Source organism: Myotis lucifugus, unplaced genomic scaffold, assembly GCF_000147115.1.
Source record: "Myotis lucifugus unplaced genomic scaffold, Myoluc2.0 scaffold_94, whole genome shotgun sequence".
NCBI classification, from domain to species: domain Eukaryota; kingdom Metazoa; phylum Chordata; class Mammalia; order Chiroptera; family Vespertilionidae; genus Myotis; species Myotis lucifugus.
In genome coordinates, this window is record NW_005871142.1 from 3,942,921 (window position 1) to 3,962,202 (window position 19,282).

General features: G+C 41.9%; 1 long non-coding RNA gene across 1 annotated transcript in view; it reads left to right on the top strand.

Moving 5' to 3' along the window:
- Positions 1–18,259, top strand: part of LOC111826659 — a 149,745-nt gene extending 131,486 nt beyond the window's left edge. Inside the window, exons 2-3 of the long non-coding RNA XR_002830010.1 lie at positions 7,515–7,597; positions 18,170–18,259. This is a non-coding gene — a long non-coding RNA (uncharacterized LOC111826659). The remainder of the gene's footprint in view (positions 1–7,514; positions 7,598–18,169) is intronic.
- Positions 18,260–19,282: the final 1,023 nt, after the last annotated feature.

Sequence of the window (19,282 nt, forward strand, 5' to 3'; positions counted from 1 at the left end):
TCAGAGAGCAGAAATCCTTAGGGATTTAAAAGATTCTCATGTGCAAGGGGCCCTCCTCTACAGACTCAGGTACTTAGGACACTGAGCAGACCCAGCGCTGAGGTCAGGGAGGGAGGGGAAAAGTTAGCCCAGGCCCACACACTTTCCTGGGGCACAAGGCTCTCTCTGACCAGGAGTTTGCAGAGGGCCCAGGACAAGGGGCGGGGGTAGAGGAGTCGTGGGGGGGGTGGTAGGGAGGTAGAGAGGTGGGGACTGTGGTCTGGTCCTGGTGGCCTGAGACTTCCTTGGTGGGGGTGGGGGGATTGTTGGGAGAGTGTGTGGCAGGGTTTTGCTACTTCAAGTATTAATCCCTTTATAAATATAGAAACTTTATATCATCCTTTCATTATATCAAAATTCTACATATTTTTTTATAAATGTGTCAAAGTGATAAGAGCAACATGCCACTTTAGGTGTCTTTTTTTCTCCCAAACTATATAGACTCCCAAAATAGGAGCTGAAGTCCCACATGTGGTCATTGGTCCACTCTGGGTCCCCTACAGCCCATGCAGTGAGGCCTGCCAGGCTGCTTAGATAAGAATGCGATAATTCTTCACTTGGGCTAACCCATCACTGCTCTGTGCAAAGGGGGTGCCATTTAAGAGAAAGCAACTCAGCTGTGAATGAGAAACTCGGGATTTAACAGGAGGCTAGGACAGAATGAGATATTTGTGAGGACTCCTTAAAGAGAAGGAGAAAGACAGAAAGAGAGGAAGGGAAGAATAGAGGAAAGAGGGAGGGAGAAGAACCAGAAACCCTATATGTTCTAATGACAAATCCGGGGACAGTGCTTGGAGCTTCTTTGCACTCTCCCCGTTGTTCTGTAGGCTCCCTGACTGGGCTTGCACAGCTTGGGGTCTCCTCTCTTTGCAGTGGCAGATGTGAGAATAAAGCAACCTCAGCCCAGACCACTGCACCTTCTGCTGTCCTCTGACGAGCACCAAGGACAAGGCAAATAGGGTACCTGGGCAGTTGGGCCACAGGACAGTTGAGAGATCCCCTGTAGGTCTACCACTTAGCATTCTGATGGCACTTTACCTCTCCACTGCGGAGGGGACTGCATTTCAAGGATCCCCCATGGAACCAGATTGACACAGAGCCTTGGGTATTGAATGTACGCAATAAACACTTAATAAATACATGATGATTTAAGACATTCCACATGAGAAATGTTCATGTGAGTTCGCAAACAGAATTTGGAATCTCCTGCCACAAGATTGACTTTGGCACTGAGAGGGCTCGCTCTGGCATCCTCCGATCCTCACTAATGCCCATGATGTCAGCCTCGGGGTATGTGTTGAGGGAATGGGCACTTGAAGAAACAGCAGGTCTGTGCTCACCCTTTTCCTGTCTGTGGCCAGCCATCTGCCAGTGACCATGCTGCTCTCCTCTTGGTTTGGTTGAAAAGGTATGAAAGAACTACAGCTAGGCAAATGGTGCTCATGACGGTCCTCTCTAGGATATCCAATGCCACTTTGGGTGTGTGTGGGCAGGCCATTAAAAATTTCGGGAAGGCTGAATCACAAAAGGGCTCCATCATTTTAGTGAGTGAAGGTGTCTTAATTTCTACTAGAGATGGCTTTGTGATACTCACAGGAAATTCAGTGGGCGGGACCTATCTTTCTAGTGGCCAGCTACATAGCACTGCAGCCAACTAGTTTGACCCATCTTATCCCCTGGCTGATGGGTGAAAAGGAGACAGTCTTGGGGTCTTCTGGCCACAATGCTTTAAGTGAGGAACCTCCCTATGAATTTGAACCAAATCTGACAGACAAGGCGGTACCAAGAATTTAGCGAGGACAGACTACCTTAAGCTCCTCAGCTTCTTAGAAAGCAAAGTGGCCCATCTCCATCTCTCACCATCAACGGGCTGCCTGAACTGCTGGTGTCTTCAGTTCGCGTCATAATACTTCATTCAGCTACCCATTCGTTCCACACATCCTGAAAACAAATAATGTTAATGTAAATAATTTGGGAAGCATTGTTCCATCTGTTGAAAATGTGCAGTAGTTGCTTCGCCCCTTGTCTAAACTGGGGCGGCTACTTTCAGGCAAGTTTGGGAGGTAAATGAACTGTCTGGATGCTTTTCTTGGCAGTCTCTCTTATTAGTGGGAGGTGGCAGTAACGAGAACATGAGGAAGACGGAAAGTGTTTACTTAAAGTCGTGGCCAAATGGCGAGGGAGAGTTAAGATAAATCACAAGCTGTCAATGATGACAACTTCAGACTGCTACTAGTTCACTCCTGTTTATGGAGTTTCAGATGCTACATTGAGAATGTGAAGGAGGTTATTAAAGTGTTATTGGTAGAAGTTGCTGATTGTTTAGATGTCAATGTTTGAGGCAAGAGGTAGCAGCCACCCAGACAGGGAACAGGGAAGGCACGAGGCCTTATCCAGCCATTCCAGATAAATCTGTGTCCAGTGAATGGGCACCATTGACTCCTCCCCACCTTCAGGACTGGGAGGATGGATCAGCTGAGGCTTCCTGCATGTCTGTTACATGACAAGCAACAATAGAGCATTTTGGTGAGGGGCCAAGTGAATAAATGAGGTGTGTGCTTTGCTTTTCTGAGTGCTTTCCTTGACTTTGCTTGAGTGTTGGCTTTTGAATTGTGGCTTAGAGTTTGGTTCATGTGAACAAAAGGTTGGACGCTTTTGAGGTTAGCCATTATCCTCAACAGTTTCTTTCCCAAACAACTCTCTGAATGTCAGCCCATAAAAAATTAGCTCACCTTAGTGAGCCTTCAGTACTCGTTTTACTGAACTGTAGTGCCTGCCTTTGTCCCAGAGCTCACTCCTATAAAGACAATGGGTCACTGGCAAGTTGCAGAGAATGAATATGTTCTGTCCTTGCACACAAGGCCTGTGAAGAGCTGGAAAGAGCTCTCCTGTGACGTGTACGTCCCTTCTCTCTACGTGGCTCTCAGACATTTATGAGGTGCCAGTCAGGGCCCAGATACAAGGGAACGTGTGACAATCCACACCGTCAGAGGCATGATGTCATCAGGAAGGACTGCATTGTCAACAACCACAGTGAAAACTGGCCAGTAGCTTCTATGATAGTGGAAGCTGGTGTACGTACATCATTGAGAAGGGAAAGGCAGGTTGAGTTCAAATCCCCGAGGAAGTTAGGGAAAATGACAATATACATGTTGGAGGTTGGGTAGAATTTTCCAGTGAGGCTGTTATTCCAGAGAGAGGAAACAGACAACCAAAGGCATGGCCTGGTTGGAGAATGGCTGAGTAACTGTGTGGCTGGGGTGTGATTTACAGGGATGGTGGCTGAAGGTGAATAAGAAAACTGATTGTCCATCTTATAAAGATGGGAATAATCGGTAAAAGAAAAACAAAGGAACAACACGCACAGGAAATCTTGCCCTGTCATTATTCATTATTTCACTTGTGCTTTAATGTTGCCTTTCTTTGAAAAAATTTGAATGGTATAAAATTACCCAGCATTTCTAATGGTGGCCTATTTATTGAGAGAAGGTTAATTTCTTTTTCAAAGGAAAAATCAAACTAAGATGATCTGGGGTGTTTTCTCAGCAGGTTTAAAATTCTGGGTTTTGAAATAAGAGACAGAGTTTGAGAAGGAAAGAAAAAGTCTCAGATGTGACCTGAGAGATTAACTTGGGAAACCACTGTGCGGGTGATGGGAAGGGGAGAGAGGCCTTCAGGCATAGCCTTCTCCCCAACCCCTTCTTTCTACTCACCCCACTCTCTGATATGGTAAAAAAGGATTGTGAACTTGTAGTTTTCTGGCTTTTTGGTTGTAAGGGTGGGAGTGACACTCCTTCCAGCTCTTTACATCCCAGAAACTAGATATCTACCTGTTTCTCAATTATAACAACAGTAATATTCATATAGTGAGTGCTATGTGAATGTGGACATATGTGTATGCTCTTATCTGTATGTATATATGAATATTTAGATGGTACATTCATATGCAGTTATGTAAACAACAGGAAATCCTCAATTCTATAGAACCTGTTAATGAGGAGAGTCATATCTCCCTTAATGGGCAGTGAGTATATTATATATTTAATACAGTATATATGCACATATTCCTACCATTGTTTCCACTAAATAGTTGTTTTAACCCTGGTACCTAGCCCTCTGCGGTGAGTAAGCATATGAATAAAGGTGATTATGTGTACGTGGAAGAAAGAATGTTTCCTTTGGAAGGAGGTAGAAGTTCTGAGTGTGAAGAAGCTTCTGTTCTTGACAGTATCAAGACACCTTTGAGAGAGTTCTGCAAAGGGCATGGCGAACAATGCCTGCTTTGTGCCACTTGTGTACAGAAAATATAACGCAGTGTCTATCTTCTTTAATATTTCCCTATGGGCCACATTGCAATGACTAATAAGAAAAAAATCAAGTGATTTCCAAACCTGTTCTAATTAATAGTGCAGTTCTATAACCCCATTAAAAAAATAGGATGGACTCTGTATTCAGATACTTCAAGGTCACATTTAACAGCTACGAGACTTGGTCAAAATAACCTTTCGGAGGCACATTTTCTTGATCTACAGAGTAAGGATGAAATACCTAACTCATGGGATTTGTGATACTTGCAGGAGTTCCTACAAAATGCCCCTCCAACGTGTAAGAGGCTCATCAGGGCATAGTAATTGTAGTGACTGTGGCAACAAAATACCCACCTTTAAAATAAATAACAGCCCCCTCTTTTTCTTTTCCCAACCAATCCCCGAGGTGTAGGGGCTTGGCAAACCTGTCCCTTCACCCTCTTGTCCCATTTTCCACTTCTTTTTAAGAGAACGGTTACCAAACTAACCATGCCAGGGGGCCTCCTGCCGTTTGGGCGATATTCACCAGCGGGCAGTGCAGAGCGTGTCAACATTTTCTTTCTCCTCCAGTCACATGGCCAGGTCAGTGAGAGGCCGGAGGTCTCCGATTTCTTCTCTTCTTATCCTCAGGGAGGATGTTAGAACCCACGATCCTTCTCTATCACTTAGGAGTTAGGTCCAGGATACTTATCGGCCTAGAGATGGGAGATTACTTTTTATGATAGAGCTGTTGTTTTATGGTAGAGAACTTTTCTTTTGTTTGGTTTCATAAAAGATTGTGTTTGTCTCTGAAATGTCTCCGGGTTAACTTTATTTCTTTTTCCATGCAGTACATTCTTTATTTATAACTTGCTTTTCCTGCACCATGGGTGCAGCCCAAGGATGTTAAGATTCAAAGATGAGATAGTCATTTTAGAGTTTGGGGTCTGGGTTGGGATCTGATAATCTGCCATGTCCCTCAGACACGTCGCCAGAAAGTTCTGTATTTGTTTATTTGGCGTTGACCAAGCAAATAATAACGTGTACTTTAACTTCCCATTTTGCTGTTGTCCCTTGTTTTTATAATGCCGTTAGGGACTTTATAAGAAGGAACTGGGAGATTAGGGGAAGATTCAAATGTTCCTGGCCTCCACCCCCAGGGCAATACCATCTAACATGACCAGAACTTCAGGCCTCTTGCTAAAACATCACTTTCCCTTTGAGCAGACGGCATCTCGGTGTTTTCTTGATTTGAAGGATATACACAATTCTTTTCTGAACCTTTTCTTCATTTACTTTCTGATACAGGTACAAGTTGAATGATAAGGTAACCCAGACACCGTTAGGCTGCTCTCCTGTGTGGTGTGACATTCCAAGGCAAAGAGGTTCAAACTGCAAAAGGTGACGTCCAGATCAGGCTCTCAGAGTGCTGACAGGGTAGGGATGTGTCTCATGTGGCCCACGTGGAGGGGCACAAGCAGGTTTCTGGTTCCACATGCTCGAATTCATGTGGGAAGGTAATTCCCATCATATAGAAAAGAGAAGAGACATTCGCCGGAAGTGTGGAGAGAAGGGTTTATGGGTAAATCACTACCCACTGTTGGTAAATGGATGGTAGCCATGGTTCCTCTTGGTTAGGCAGGTGGGCCTGATATGAGACTCTTGTTGGCACAGCCCAGGGCAGAGAAGACTTCAGTCCTGCCTGGCACTGGACAGGGCTCCCTCAGCAAATGTCCGCATTGCCTTTGCACCACTGGCACGAGTCTGGCTCAGCAGCTCGGGGAAGCAGATGAGGCAAGTCACAGTAAGGCCTGGGGCTTCTGACATGAAAACCCCAATTTTCTGAAAGTTGTAAGGAATCTTCTCTAATTAAATACAGCTAGTCAGATAAGTCAAACAAGAGTGTGGATTTTCCAATCACTGGTTTATCTGGGCTCTTAACTTTATTTCTCTACCGCTGATAACTTTGATCAGTTTTAGAGATTTTAGAGTTTTCTTAGAAGCTAGAAGTAAAAAGATGGCAAAAGTTTAAGGACAATTCATTGTAAACCTTAGTAATTTATCAGGGAAAGGAAAAAACAACTGGTAGACTTTAATGGGATCTGAGACTATTAGGTTCTTCCCTTAATTCTTCCTTCTCCTCAGAGCTCTTTGTTGGAAAGAGCTCTTTTTGCTGACAGTTATAAAGAAGCTTATCTTTCTCCTGATCGTCAGCCGCATCCTCAAAGAAGGGACCGCATTAATCCTTAATGTATCGCTGGTGCCTATCCTGTGGGCTCACACCTTCCAGGCCATGAACAAATACTTGAGAAATAATATAGGAACGAAATGACCTATCGGCAGGCTGACTGTGGTTTCCCAATCCTTGGTGAACTATTTAGAATATGTTTGGCTCTGAAGCACTCAGAAATTGGTTGCCTACTTATCACAGGTGTGTTCTTGGTTCCCTCTTGTTTAATCACATCCATTTTCTCCTTCACCCTCCATCCATCCATTCCAGTTGTGCACACCTGTTTGTCAACCACCTCAGCTAGAAAAACAGCATTGGTTTGGATGATCTCTGTCTGTTATTACCAATAAATCTGGAATCTCAGTAGATTAACAAATCAAAAGTTTGTTCCTTGCTCGTGTGTACATGCACACACAAGCACACACACTTTGGAGGGACTTTCTCCCTGCCTCTGTCTCTCTCTGTACGTATATACTTACAGACAGCGAGGTAGAGACAGAATCACATAAAGACACATAGAGAAGACACATGAGTGAGAGAAAGTGAATGGAAGCATACACATTAAAAGGTAAACAGTGGTCAATTCTGGATGCTAGAATTATAGGTAGCTTGTATTTTCCTATTTATATATTTTTTGCATTTCCAACTTTTCTAAAACAATTACATCCTAAGAAAATAAACAAAATTAGTTTTACTTTTTTTTTTAAAGAGACACTAGCATGGAAATGTAATACAGAGGAGGCTATGATGACTTGGTGAGAAGATAGGCTCTCTGGTTCCAGTGAGCGATGGAATTTAATCAAAGGAAAAGCAATGGAAAGAAAAAAAAAGCAAGGTAGCTACAGGGACAGAATCAATTAATTTCCTTCCTCTCTGAAAACTTTGAAGAGTGTTTTGATGGCCCTTGTGTCTCTGGCTAAGAGTCTCCTAAATGGACAATATATTCTGTGATTTCACAGGAAATGGAAAGTCAAGAGATTGCAGCTTCGGCAGCCATCGAAGGACCAGTGTGGTGGGGAGCCCAGACGACAGGTCAGCTGAGGTGGGTGCAGTGTTTTCTTAGTCACTTCTGTGTCTCAGGGCAAGCAGGGGCAGCCTGAGAGGTCACTGATGTTTGTGGGTGAGATGAAAGTGTTTCTGACAGCAAATCCATCTCAGATATGACATGTAGACTTCAACATGTGAGTTTATGGTTGGTGTACATGCCCCAAAATAGAATCTGCTATTTAATTTTCTCGCTGTAATTTCATTTTAAGAGTGATGACCATGTAATTTAGATGTTTCTAGGCCCGCAGAGGGATACTCTCTCCCATCCATATGTGTTTATAGAATGTTTCAAAAGCCTGGTAGTTCTCCATAAAAGTCAAGTTCTTTATGAATGGCCACTGTTGTTTTCTGATTTCCTTTCTAACTGGTACTTCCGGAGAAAGGACATTTTCTTCCCATAACTGCTTCTGAAAGAATCCGTTCCTTCCCTTTCAGAGATGCCTCCTTCCACTGTCACTGATTCTGTTCTCTTCAAACTTATTCTTTTCTCCCAATGCCATTGCTGTTCCCACCAGCTAATATTTTACAGTCCTACCCCATAGGCAGGTGTGCCCTGGCCTCTGTAATGCAAGAAGCTCCACACAGGGACTCAGCTCCCACGGGCTGAGGATCTGAATTTGACCATCGAGATGATGTCCTGAAACACGGCTGAGTTATGCAACATGTCTCTCACAGTTTTATGGAAAGTGTTTTGGAGGATTTAACCACCATTTAGAATAGTAAAATTACAAACTTATTTCTCCTTTAGAAACAGGTGGTTTAATCTAAATGTAAAAATACATGTCATTCTTAGTGTGTATTCTAAGTATTCTAAACAATGTTATTCAGCCCAGCCAGTGTGGCTCAGTTGTTTGAGTGAAGTCGCTGGTTCCATTCTCGGTCAGAGCACATGCCCAGGTTGTGGGTTTGATCCCTAGCTAGGGTACGTATAGGGAGGCAACCAATTGATGTTTCTCTCTCACATTGATCTTTCTATCTCTCTCTCTGTCTCCCTTCCTCTCTCTTAAATCAATAAAAATATTTAAAAATATTATTAAATTAAAAAGAGAATAATGAAAGAAGAAATGTAAGCAAGGAATACATTTTAGAGAAAAACTTAACTTCACTAAAAACCAAAGAAATTTTAAAACAAGCATTTGCCTTTCAAAAAATTAGAATTAATTATATTTCCCTCTAAAAGAAATCCAGGCTCATTGGAGAAATGACCAAACCCCGATTGAGGGCAGGATAACTCTGAGAACAAATCTGGAATATTTTTGGTGGGAAAGCCAGAATATAAGAGCTAAAAAAACCCCAATAGTGATGGAGATATGTTCAATGAACTTAGAAGCAAGCTTTTGAGGAATTCCCTTAACCCAAATCTGAGACAATTTCAGAATCAAAACGAATAATGATTGTGATGTATTTGCTAATAATGCATTAGTTGATTATTAAATATGTTAATTACAGTTTTATTCATGTTGAAAAAACACTTGTGCTATATTATGTATAAAAATAAGCCAATACAAAAGTTTATATAATTTTAATCCATATTATATAAAGTATAATTTTCATAATAAAACATGACATTCATCAAAACATGAATAATAGTTAGCCATGGCTGTGGCTTATGCGTTCCCATTGTCATTTTCTTTATATTTTGTAATGTTTCCCACTTCGTTTTTGTTTTCTATAAACAAAGGAGAAGGGCTGGGGGGAAAGAGCTGAAGCCCAAGGGGCCCCCACTAGCATATGGTTATTGGTAGGACCTCTCTGCCTCATTGTCTTCTTCATCTTTGGTGCGAGAGACTTTGAATGGTGTACTCCAACTCTACCTCCTGAAGGGAAGACAGAACAGGCAGCTCCTGGGGTGAGAGGTGAAGGTAGGCAGCTATGTATAGAAAATATCTTTAAAGTCTCAGCCTATCTGCAAAATGAACATGGATTTATTTCTCACTCAATTCTATAGAATGAGGTATTGGTCTTAATATAAGAATAACACTGTTGTATGGACCCTGGGAATAGACCATTTTAAGAATAAAGATCTCAAGAGATTTCCAAGTTAATATTCCAAGAGCCTCTAAACCCAGCTGATAAAAAGATGAAGTAATCTTCAAATAAATGGAGGTAGGGCCTGCGATTGCGTTAATTCCTTCCCACTTTGAAAGACTTCATTACAAACTGGAATAAAGGAAGAAGTGAAGTGTTGGCACTTTAAGTAGAAAGGAGTCATCCAGAGGAAGCAATCCCATAGGGTGAGTGTGCGAAAGGAAGGTGCTACTGGGCACATGCAGGAAATGCAGAGTCTTTCAAGCAAGGAAACAACCCTGTTTGAACATAGTAAGATGTTCCTGGCGGCTGGAGGTCACATGACAAACGGGATCCCGCTTCATAACCTATTTGGATCTTCAGCAGATGTTTACAAAAGTCCTCCTGTGAACCTCAGATGAAAAGAAGTTCTGCTAGTTTCCAAAGTGCATGGGAGGAGATGATGGACTGGTAGGAAAACAAAGCCTAGAAGAGTGTCTCTAACTGTGCGCTGCGAGATTTACTGGGGCCCGGCGGGGGTCAGGCTGGAGGTCCTCCCTGTTCACAATCTATAAAAAATGATATAGACTGGTTAATTCTGCTGACAACACAGAGCTGAGGGAGGCTTAGCCATTCAACAAAAAGTCAGCAACATTCAGAAGTGTTTGGGCTATTCCCTTGCCCTGAAAATTCTCGGAAATTAGTCGATTCCAGTTCATCAACACTCACATTTGGGGGAGAATGTATGGCCTACAAAGTAAGTGTAGAAGATTCATCAAAAGTTTTTTTTGGCTCAGGAAGGAAGATTACATTAGTGTAACTTGAATTCCTGGATTGCTTTGGACAATGCCAAGATCTGGGACTCAACTCTAGATAAGGCAAGCTTCCCAGCCTCCTATTTTAGTCATGTCAAAAGGAAAGTGTAGCGGTCTGGAACAGTGCACACACATTTTTAATGGGATGGAGCACTTGACCTTCGGTTTCCTTTGGTGGATTGTCCGTGGGACTGGGGCTGGGAAGACCAGTCACTGGCCCTGTGGAGCAAGGCGAGTTCTTTACCACAAACAACCCAAGAAGTCATGACATAGGAAGATTTCAGTTTTATCCCTTCTTGCAAGTCTATGGAGACATAGCAGAAATGATAAAGAAATGAGTTGAGTCTAATTTATTTGCTAGTAAGTATTAAATTTGTTCCCCAATACAAAGGGGTAGACATTTATTGCAGGAGGAAAGGTCATCAACACTCACGTTATTTTTTCCTTCCCCCGCTCCCTCCCACTGCTTTTCCTTCTTTCCAAACAAAACCTTTTGTTTGGGGCTAACTATAGTATTTGTTTCCATTTTGATATCTGCATATGCCACCTGGATTTGAATGATATCTTTCTCTACTAAACTATATTGTTGCACTGTTTAAACAAAGCTAGAAGGGTGGGGTTCCAAAGATGATATATTAGTGGGGGTTAGAATGCTTTATGAGATGAAGAATCCAGGGTCTGGCTTATAGGGAACTGTTTAGTGGGGAGGATGGTCCATTCAAATTAGCGAGGTTCTAAGATTGTGGTTGAAGTCACCACTGCATTTTAGAATTTAAGATGGAGAGTAAGATGTTCTGCCACATTACGAAACAGGTGCTAAATATGAGGGGATGACCTATACAGAGGCTGGCAGATGGCAGACACACAGATGAGAGCATGCTAGTGACCTGAGTCTCAAATGAGGAGTTTTCTCAGGGAGGGTGGGAAAGCAGTGGCCTGGAAGCTGCCATGCAGGCCTATGAAAATTCATCTCTGCCTTCTAGAACCTGTATCTAAGGGTCTCACGAACACAAATAGCCCCATCACCAGAAGTCTCCAGGGTTTCCAAGACCCTGATGAGGAACAGCACTTCCTGGGGAATTTGAGGGAGAACACAGGATACAATGGAGAGGCCCTTCTTGGGAACTCAATGGAAGCATTGGGAGCTGGTTAGTGAAAGTGTGCATCTCAAGGACTAGGGGAAGGGCCCCATTTTGTACAGATAACAATTCAAAAGAGACTGCAACTCTGAGTGTTCACAGATGACACCAGGAGTTAGAGAAACAGAACCACTCAAGCCAGAGGGAAACAACTGAGTTTAGAGAAACCTAGCAAAATATTTTTTAGGCGATAACAATGTTAGTGCTTTACAAATCTGAGAAATGGGATTTCCATTTCCGAAGAGGTAAATTCCTAAATATGTTCTCCTTTAGCTCGTCTAATCCTCCTGTGAATTGGTCTTGCCGTATGAACATTGCTTTTTCCTCAAATCAAAGTTAAGGAGATTCACTCCAGTGACTTGAAGCCAGACTTAAGCAATTCAGGGAATGAACACCATTTTGTAAAAGTGCTCTTCCTTTTGAAGCCATTCTGGGTTCTGACAACATGTGCGGGATGACAGCAAGGAAGTTGTAGCACTTGGAAGGCCTCAGAGAGGGGGAAGGAGCTGACTCCAAGAGCAAAGAGTTGAATGATTGTCAGGCGGGGGGCCAAGGAAAAGGGGAGCAATTCTGCCAATTCTCCACTCCCCCTCCAAGCGCTCCAACTTCCCATCCACTGCCAAGACACATTTTATTTTTCTGACATGAAATATGTATATAATTCTAGCCTGATTTTTTAAAGCACAAGAGGGTTGATTCTGTTTATGCCTCCTTCTAACTCCCACCCAGTACAAACATTGGCTTCCAGCCTGGTGGTGACGACAGGATCTAACAAAACAGAATCCCAGAGCCAGTGAGTAGATGGCTAAGTAAATATGCCCCCAAACACTGACATTTTTCACAGGGTAGGTGTGGTGGTGGAGGACTTGGACAGGGAGGCACAGGCAAGATAACTGGGTGGGAAAACAACAGCAGACACTAATGACTGAGTTTTTGTTTGGGTGCTAATGCTCTTTGTCCCTTCCCTGCCTGGGACTTCAGGTATCATCATCTGGATTTAGATCCTGGTGGTTGAAGCAGGGATTGAGTAGCCCCACAGAAGTGGATCTGTTTCCATATGTGCCCAAAGTACATAGCCTGGCATCATCATGAACAAATATGATTCATGTGAGAAAGGGGGACTTCCCGTAAATGAAAGGAATTGGGCAATTGGAAATACATGAGTCCATGAATTATTGGACTAACATTATTGAGCACTTGTGGTGTGGCAAAGAGCATCCATTTGATAATATGAGCCACTACGCTATGCACCTTGTAGCTGTTATTTCATTTAATCCCCATGTGGCTACCTGTCAGCTATGGGAAGAACATTCAAAAACATCACTCCCGTTGCAGTTGGCAGGGATCCATGGCAGCAAAAATCTCATATCATTTCTTATTTGTTAAGGTTCCTGAGAAACCATTACATTTCATCCTTCTTTTCAATACTTCTATGAGCAGAATGGCTCTATTTTTCAGTGTTGTGTTCATTCCCAGCACCTACCTCATAACATGTACATTTTTATTATATTCATTTTGAATTAATGAATACATGCTCATGGATGAAGAGCTCACTTTCCCTATAGCTTTTTTTCTGAGAAACATAAAAAAAATGCATGAATTCAGCTTAATTTCTGATAATTGTTCTACAGTGTCCATCAAAGAGCCATGCAGAGGGCGCTTTCCCCAAACCAAAGCAAGATGTGGCTGCTTGCTCCATTGCTCCTTTACTGCCAAGTATCGGAGTGCAACAGGGGCCATTTTTGTTGTTGCGATCAGTAGTTCTAGAGTAGAAAACACCACCTGTCCCTCCAGTGGCCGAGGCTAGATCTTGTCTAAGGAGATAGTTGGCATTTGTAGAGCTACAGGGGCTGAATGAAGTGTGTGGGTCACCTTGGGGTGTGAATCAAGTTGAAACAGATTTCCTAACTTTAAAATCATTGGACTTTCCTATTTGATTATTTGTTCTAAAACTAGATAATATAAAAATATAAACCTGCAAAAAGATGCTTGACAGTTTGTTCTGGATCTCTCCTTCCCTCCTCTCTCTTAATCCATAACTCTCTCTATTAATGTTCCTGTATGTCTTGGAGTAGAGGACTCAAATATCTGTCATAGTACTTGATTGCCCAAGGTGATTTCCAAATCTGAAAAGAATCTGCATTAGTCATTAGAAGAATCAATGTTGAAGGATATGCACATGTGGGGATACGCCTTCCACTTGAGTTCTTTTCAATTAGACAGTATTATTCTTAGTAAAATTGGCTGGATTAATTTTGAGCACTTTTAATTTTTGTTTTTGTCACCATGCCTACAGAATATACAGCCTTCCCACTGGACTCCTCCCTGTGTATTCTCCTCCTCAATTTTTGGCTTCTCTTCTGTTTATGTTAAGACATCCGAGCTCATCACTACACACTCTCCTTTCTCCAACTGCTGTTGGGTTCTTCGCTAGGCCCCTGACTGCTAGCTGGACAGTTACTCAGCAGGACTCTCACTAAGTGAAGATGGTATCTCAACAGTAAAAGGGCTCTTCTCAGCCAGAACAAAAGGAGTATCTTTTATTCTTCTCAGCCAACAAGGGAGATTTCTGAAAATTTACAGTCAAATGTGAGATGATTATTGGGAGGGGTGGTCTAATAGTATCTTCCATTTTTCAAAATGTTTTAAAAATGTTCCCATTTGTGATGCATTTTTCCGGTATAACACCATATCCTATTTCATGGGGAGCCCATTCTTACAGATGGCAGTGAGAATAGCACTCCCTTAAAGCTTAGAGTGCACAGCTCACCACCCATGCATGTGGCACTTACCACTCGTTCCTACTTCTACCTTTCACAGAGGAGGAACCGAGGTATTTTCATACAGCTAGTTATTTATCAAGTATGTGTTCCAGTACAGAACTCACATCTCATTACTATCCACATTTCATGCTCCTAGTACTTGATGGGGGATAAACTTTTATTTCACATATGAAGTTATTTAAAATATTTTTATTTGATAAAATTGTAAGACCTATTCTGACCAACACAGACATCTTTACACTTTAAAAGCTATTGGGAGTTGAAGTAAAATCAAAAATTTTTTAAATACTTTTTTTCTTTATTGATTAAGGTATAATATATATGTCCTTATACCCCCTCCCCTCCCACCTAGCCCCCTGGTGTCTGTGTCCATTGGTTGGGCTTATATGCATGCATACAAGTCCTTTGGTTGATCTCTCCCCTTACCCCCACCCTCCCCTACCTTCCCTCTGAGGTTTGACAGTCTGATCGATGCCTCTCTGTCTCTGGATCTGGTTTTGTTCATCAGTTTATGTTGTTCATTATATTCCATAAATGAGTGAGATCATGTGATATTTATCTTTCTCTGACTCCAAAATTTCTTGCATGAAAAACTAAATGTTGTTCTTAAGGAGTAGGGGGGGACAGCATGAAATACAGATGTATAAGCTTTTATAAAAATCCTAAAAGAAGACCCACAATGATGTTTTACAGAGTATCCAACATTGGGCAAAACCTACTTTTTAGTTGCTGTTTATTAAACAGCATAAGATATACCTTCGAAGGCTAGTTTGTTAAGAGAGAGGAACATAGTCCCCTGTGCTAGGAAGGACACCAGGCTGGAGAGTAGAAGGCTTCTCTCCCTAGAACTGACTGTTCTTGAGGTTCACTGCTTGACCCAGATATGTTTCTTTCTTTCTCTGGTCCTTGCTTTTCCAGGTTATGAGAAGAGATTAGACTAGATGATCCCTAAGGATTCTCATCATCTTTAATATTTTACACTTTATTTTCCTGGAGTTGGGAAAAGATAAAGCCTTATAATTGCAATAACATTCCAGGAGGCTGAAAAGTGAAAGATGCCTAGTCCAGGATGTCTAGTTTTCAGCCTTGTGGCCTATATTTCCTTGTAATGGAATTATTTGGCTGTCCTACTTAAAGCTAATATATATCTTCTCCTTTCAACTTACTAGCCAGACCAGTGAAATGTCCGGATTCCACCCTACAGCCCACCCCCATTTTCTAAATCTTGGAACTTCTCAGCCTTGAAGCAGCTTGTTGGCTCTGAGCTGGGTATTTGTTTACTCGGTGTTTCCCATCACCTGGGATTCTCCTTTAGGACTCTCTGTCCTGTGTTCATTGGCTCTCCCATCCTGTGTGCTCGGCCTCCTCACTGATTATTCACTTGCATGTCAGTTTATTTAATACGAGGCCTGGCATTTCCGATCCTTCCTAACAAAACTGTGTTTATTTCTTCCTTGCTGCTTTCTCTCCTTGTTAGATCATCTGAGCCTCTCCTGTAGGTTTATCCCAGCAGCACTGCAGAGCCTTCATCATTGCAGTTTAAAATATTCCTGTTTGTTTCCCAGAACCTTCCTTCTCACTCAGGGTCTTAGTCTTAGATGCCATCTTCTAGGTGAAATCTCTTGGTGTCCGAAACTTCCTCAAAACCTGGAACAATACATACCCCAGTGTGGTGGGCAGAATTTCTAAACTGATCTCTTTCCCCCAGTTATCCTGACCTAACTCTTCAAACATATGAATAAGAGGATACTTCAGGCTTGCGATTTTGTATTATGCTATATGGCCCTTAAAATAGGGAGATTACCCAGATGGGTTTGATCGCAGCACATACATCCTTAAAATCAGAAGGGGAAGTCAGAGAGATTGGAAGTGTGAGGACTGGATGGGCCACTGCTGTATGAAGATGGAGGGAGGCACACGGGAAGCCAGAGGAAGCATGTGGGTGGCCACAGGAGCAGCGAGCAACCCTGGGCCACAGCCAACGAGGAAATGGGACCTTTGTCCAACAACCAACAACCACAAGGAACTAAATCTGGCCAACAACCTGAAAGAGTGTGGAAGCAGATTCTTCCCCAGAGCCTGCAAATGAGAGCCCCACCTGGCCCCAAATTGACTCCATTCTGTGGGACCCTCAGCAGAGAACCCCATACACTGTACCCAGACCCCTCACCTACTGAAACAGTGACATAATAAATGAGTGTGTTTTTAAGCTGGTGAGTGTGTGGCCATTTGTTACACAACAAGGGAAAGCTAATATTCCCAGCTATTGGCTTGGTTGTGCTGCTTTGTTGCTTTTGTTTTCCTCGTTCTGAATCTAGTACCTACAGAAGTGGAATCTTTGGTTTCACGGAGCAAAAGTCTTTTCAACCCACAAGATCTCCCAAATACTGAGGGTAGGAGAAGCTTCCAATTAATCTGTTAAATAATTATAATTTAAAATTGCAATATTGCTTTATTTGAAGAGAACCTGGAACATCACAGAGTTTTCCTACTCAGTGACCAGTAGCTCAAATATCCAAATTAGCAAATTATGCCCTAAACTCACTCAGTGACATGGAGGGTAGGGATATGTGTGGGAAGAGGGTATGAAAGCTGTGGGACCAATTACATGAAAAAACTATTCTCTTTTAATTCCATTTAAAAAGTAAAGAGAACAATTTGCAAAGGTAAAAAGAGACTAGACTAGAATGGAATCAAACTGTACATGAGTTGATGGATAAATTCTGAGAATTTGATTCAAATTACTTATAAAATAGCCACTAACTTTAATGGTAAAGATTATATTGGAGAGAAAAAATGATCTACACATTTAGGCAAACTCCAGCAATCATCCAATGTTATGTCTTTTCTTTCTGCCTCACTACAAAGTGAAGAATAAATTAGGAAACTGAAAAGATAAAATATTTTACCCTGATAATTTGAATCTATGAATATTAAACACACATTAACAGAAGAATGAGACTAGAGATAAAAGGAAGTTATCTGGAAGAGACTTCCACATTACATTGCTCTGAAGCTTTGAAACTCTCAAAAGGGATTTGACCTTAAAAATCAATAAAATTGGTTCACATACCTCTTTTTATGAATAAAGCTGGAAGTATTCAATCCAGGAAGTGTCTTCAGTAACAAGAAGTTTAAAGATGTCAGAAATCAAGTCTTAAATTTACCATATTGTAGATTTTTACCCAAGTGTTTTTATTTCTTTGGATCCATCTTGGAATGACATATCACTTGCATATCAAAGATTGTCATTATGTAAACAAACTTTTATGGAAATAAAAATATAATAATGTACCAATCTTGCAATATTCCTGGCTCATGTCTAGCAAGTATAAAAATAGTAGAAGCCATCTATGAAACCATGGATTTGAAAATCATTCAGATTGTGAGAAACAATAATGATTGTATTCAGAAATTCCCCGAACTTCCCTGCTATTGGACAAAGTCAAGTTGTTTTTTGTTCCTAAAGTCAGCCCAAAATAAATCTCTGGCTGGGTGTCCCCAGGTGGGAGCCATGGCAGTCCCATGTCCATGGGCTGGGTGTACAGTGACTGAGAGCCTAGGAGATCACTGACTGGGCTGGTGGTTCAGGGAGAGGATAAAAGGATTACCTGGGACCTGAAATATGTATACATGTGAGTCAGGTGAGGTGGGGAAGTGGAAAGGGATAGAGTGGAAAGGGAGAAAACAGAGGGAATGTAGACAGCTCATGTGACTTCCTTCCGGGATGGCAATGTTGCTGACTATGATGAAAACAATACCTGATATTTTCACACATTTCCTAGTTAAAATGTTCATTTCACTTCTTTTATGGTATCTTCAGAATAGCTTGTTGAGAAGACAAGGCAGGAATTTGTTCCCCGGTTTCAAAGATGAAGAAATCAAGGCCCTGTGAGAAGGAAGTGGCTCTCCCACAGCTAATCACCATTGATGCTGTGACACAAGCTCCAGTCAGAAATGCTGCTGTAAGAGTGTAAGTTCCTTTGACATACATTTTACAATTTGTTGCATTTTCTTATGTTAACTTATTTTACTGACATTATTAGATATCACTAGGAGCATCTCCATTTGGAAGTAAAGAATCTGAATGTCAGAGGGTTGACCTAATTTATCCCAAATCACAACACCTAGTAACTATGAGCACTAACCTCTGCAGGAGACACCCAGCAGTAATCTTCCTCCCTTTCTCCCACTCTCTAAAAAGCAATGGAAAAAATAATCTCAGGTCAGGATTATATATATATTGCCTAGTTTACCCTTTACCTGAAATGATGAAAGACCTATTAAGGTGACATATTTAGCCCCCAATCATTCTTATCCTTTTTGAGTTAGTCAGTCACATGGGCAAATCAAGACAACTTAATAACTTAATTCTGGTTCATTGTAGGCTTCCTTCCCACGTCCAACACTGGAAACTGGCTATGATTTTCACTCTGACAAAGGTCAAAGCATTATCACAGTTGTCCTGCATATATTTCAGTGGTCAAATAGCCACAGGCAATATTAGCTAATAGAACATTAAATATACATCTGGTTTATTGTGTCAAAAGAGAACTTCAGGGTTTTTTTTTTAGGATTAGAGAAGATGAGAGAAATAAGAGAAAGCTTGACAGATGATGGGAGAAATGGGGGAGGGGAGGATGGGGGATGATGATTCCAGGAATATTGAGAAACTTGGAGGAATTCCCAGAATTTGGAGTGGGAGCAAAGGAGGGAGACATAGGGAAAATAACGGAGGTGATAAAGACAGACTCAAAGTGTAAGGAGGCCTTGAATGTCAAGACAGGAAGTTTGAAATTGATGATGGAGGTATGGAGGAGACAGAGGAGACAGAGGGAAGTGGGGAGTAATGCTGTCACGGCAGCCCTGGAGACCCGTCATGGGCATAGGGAGTCTGGGCTGGCTGGGGCTTTGGGGAAGAAAATATTGCAAAGGA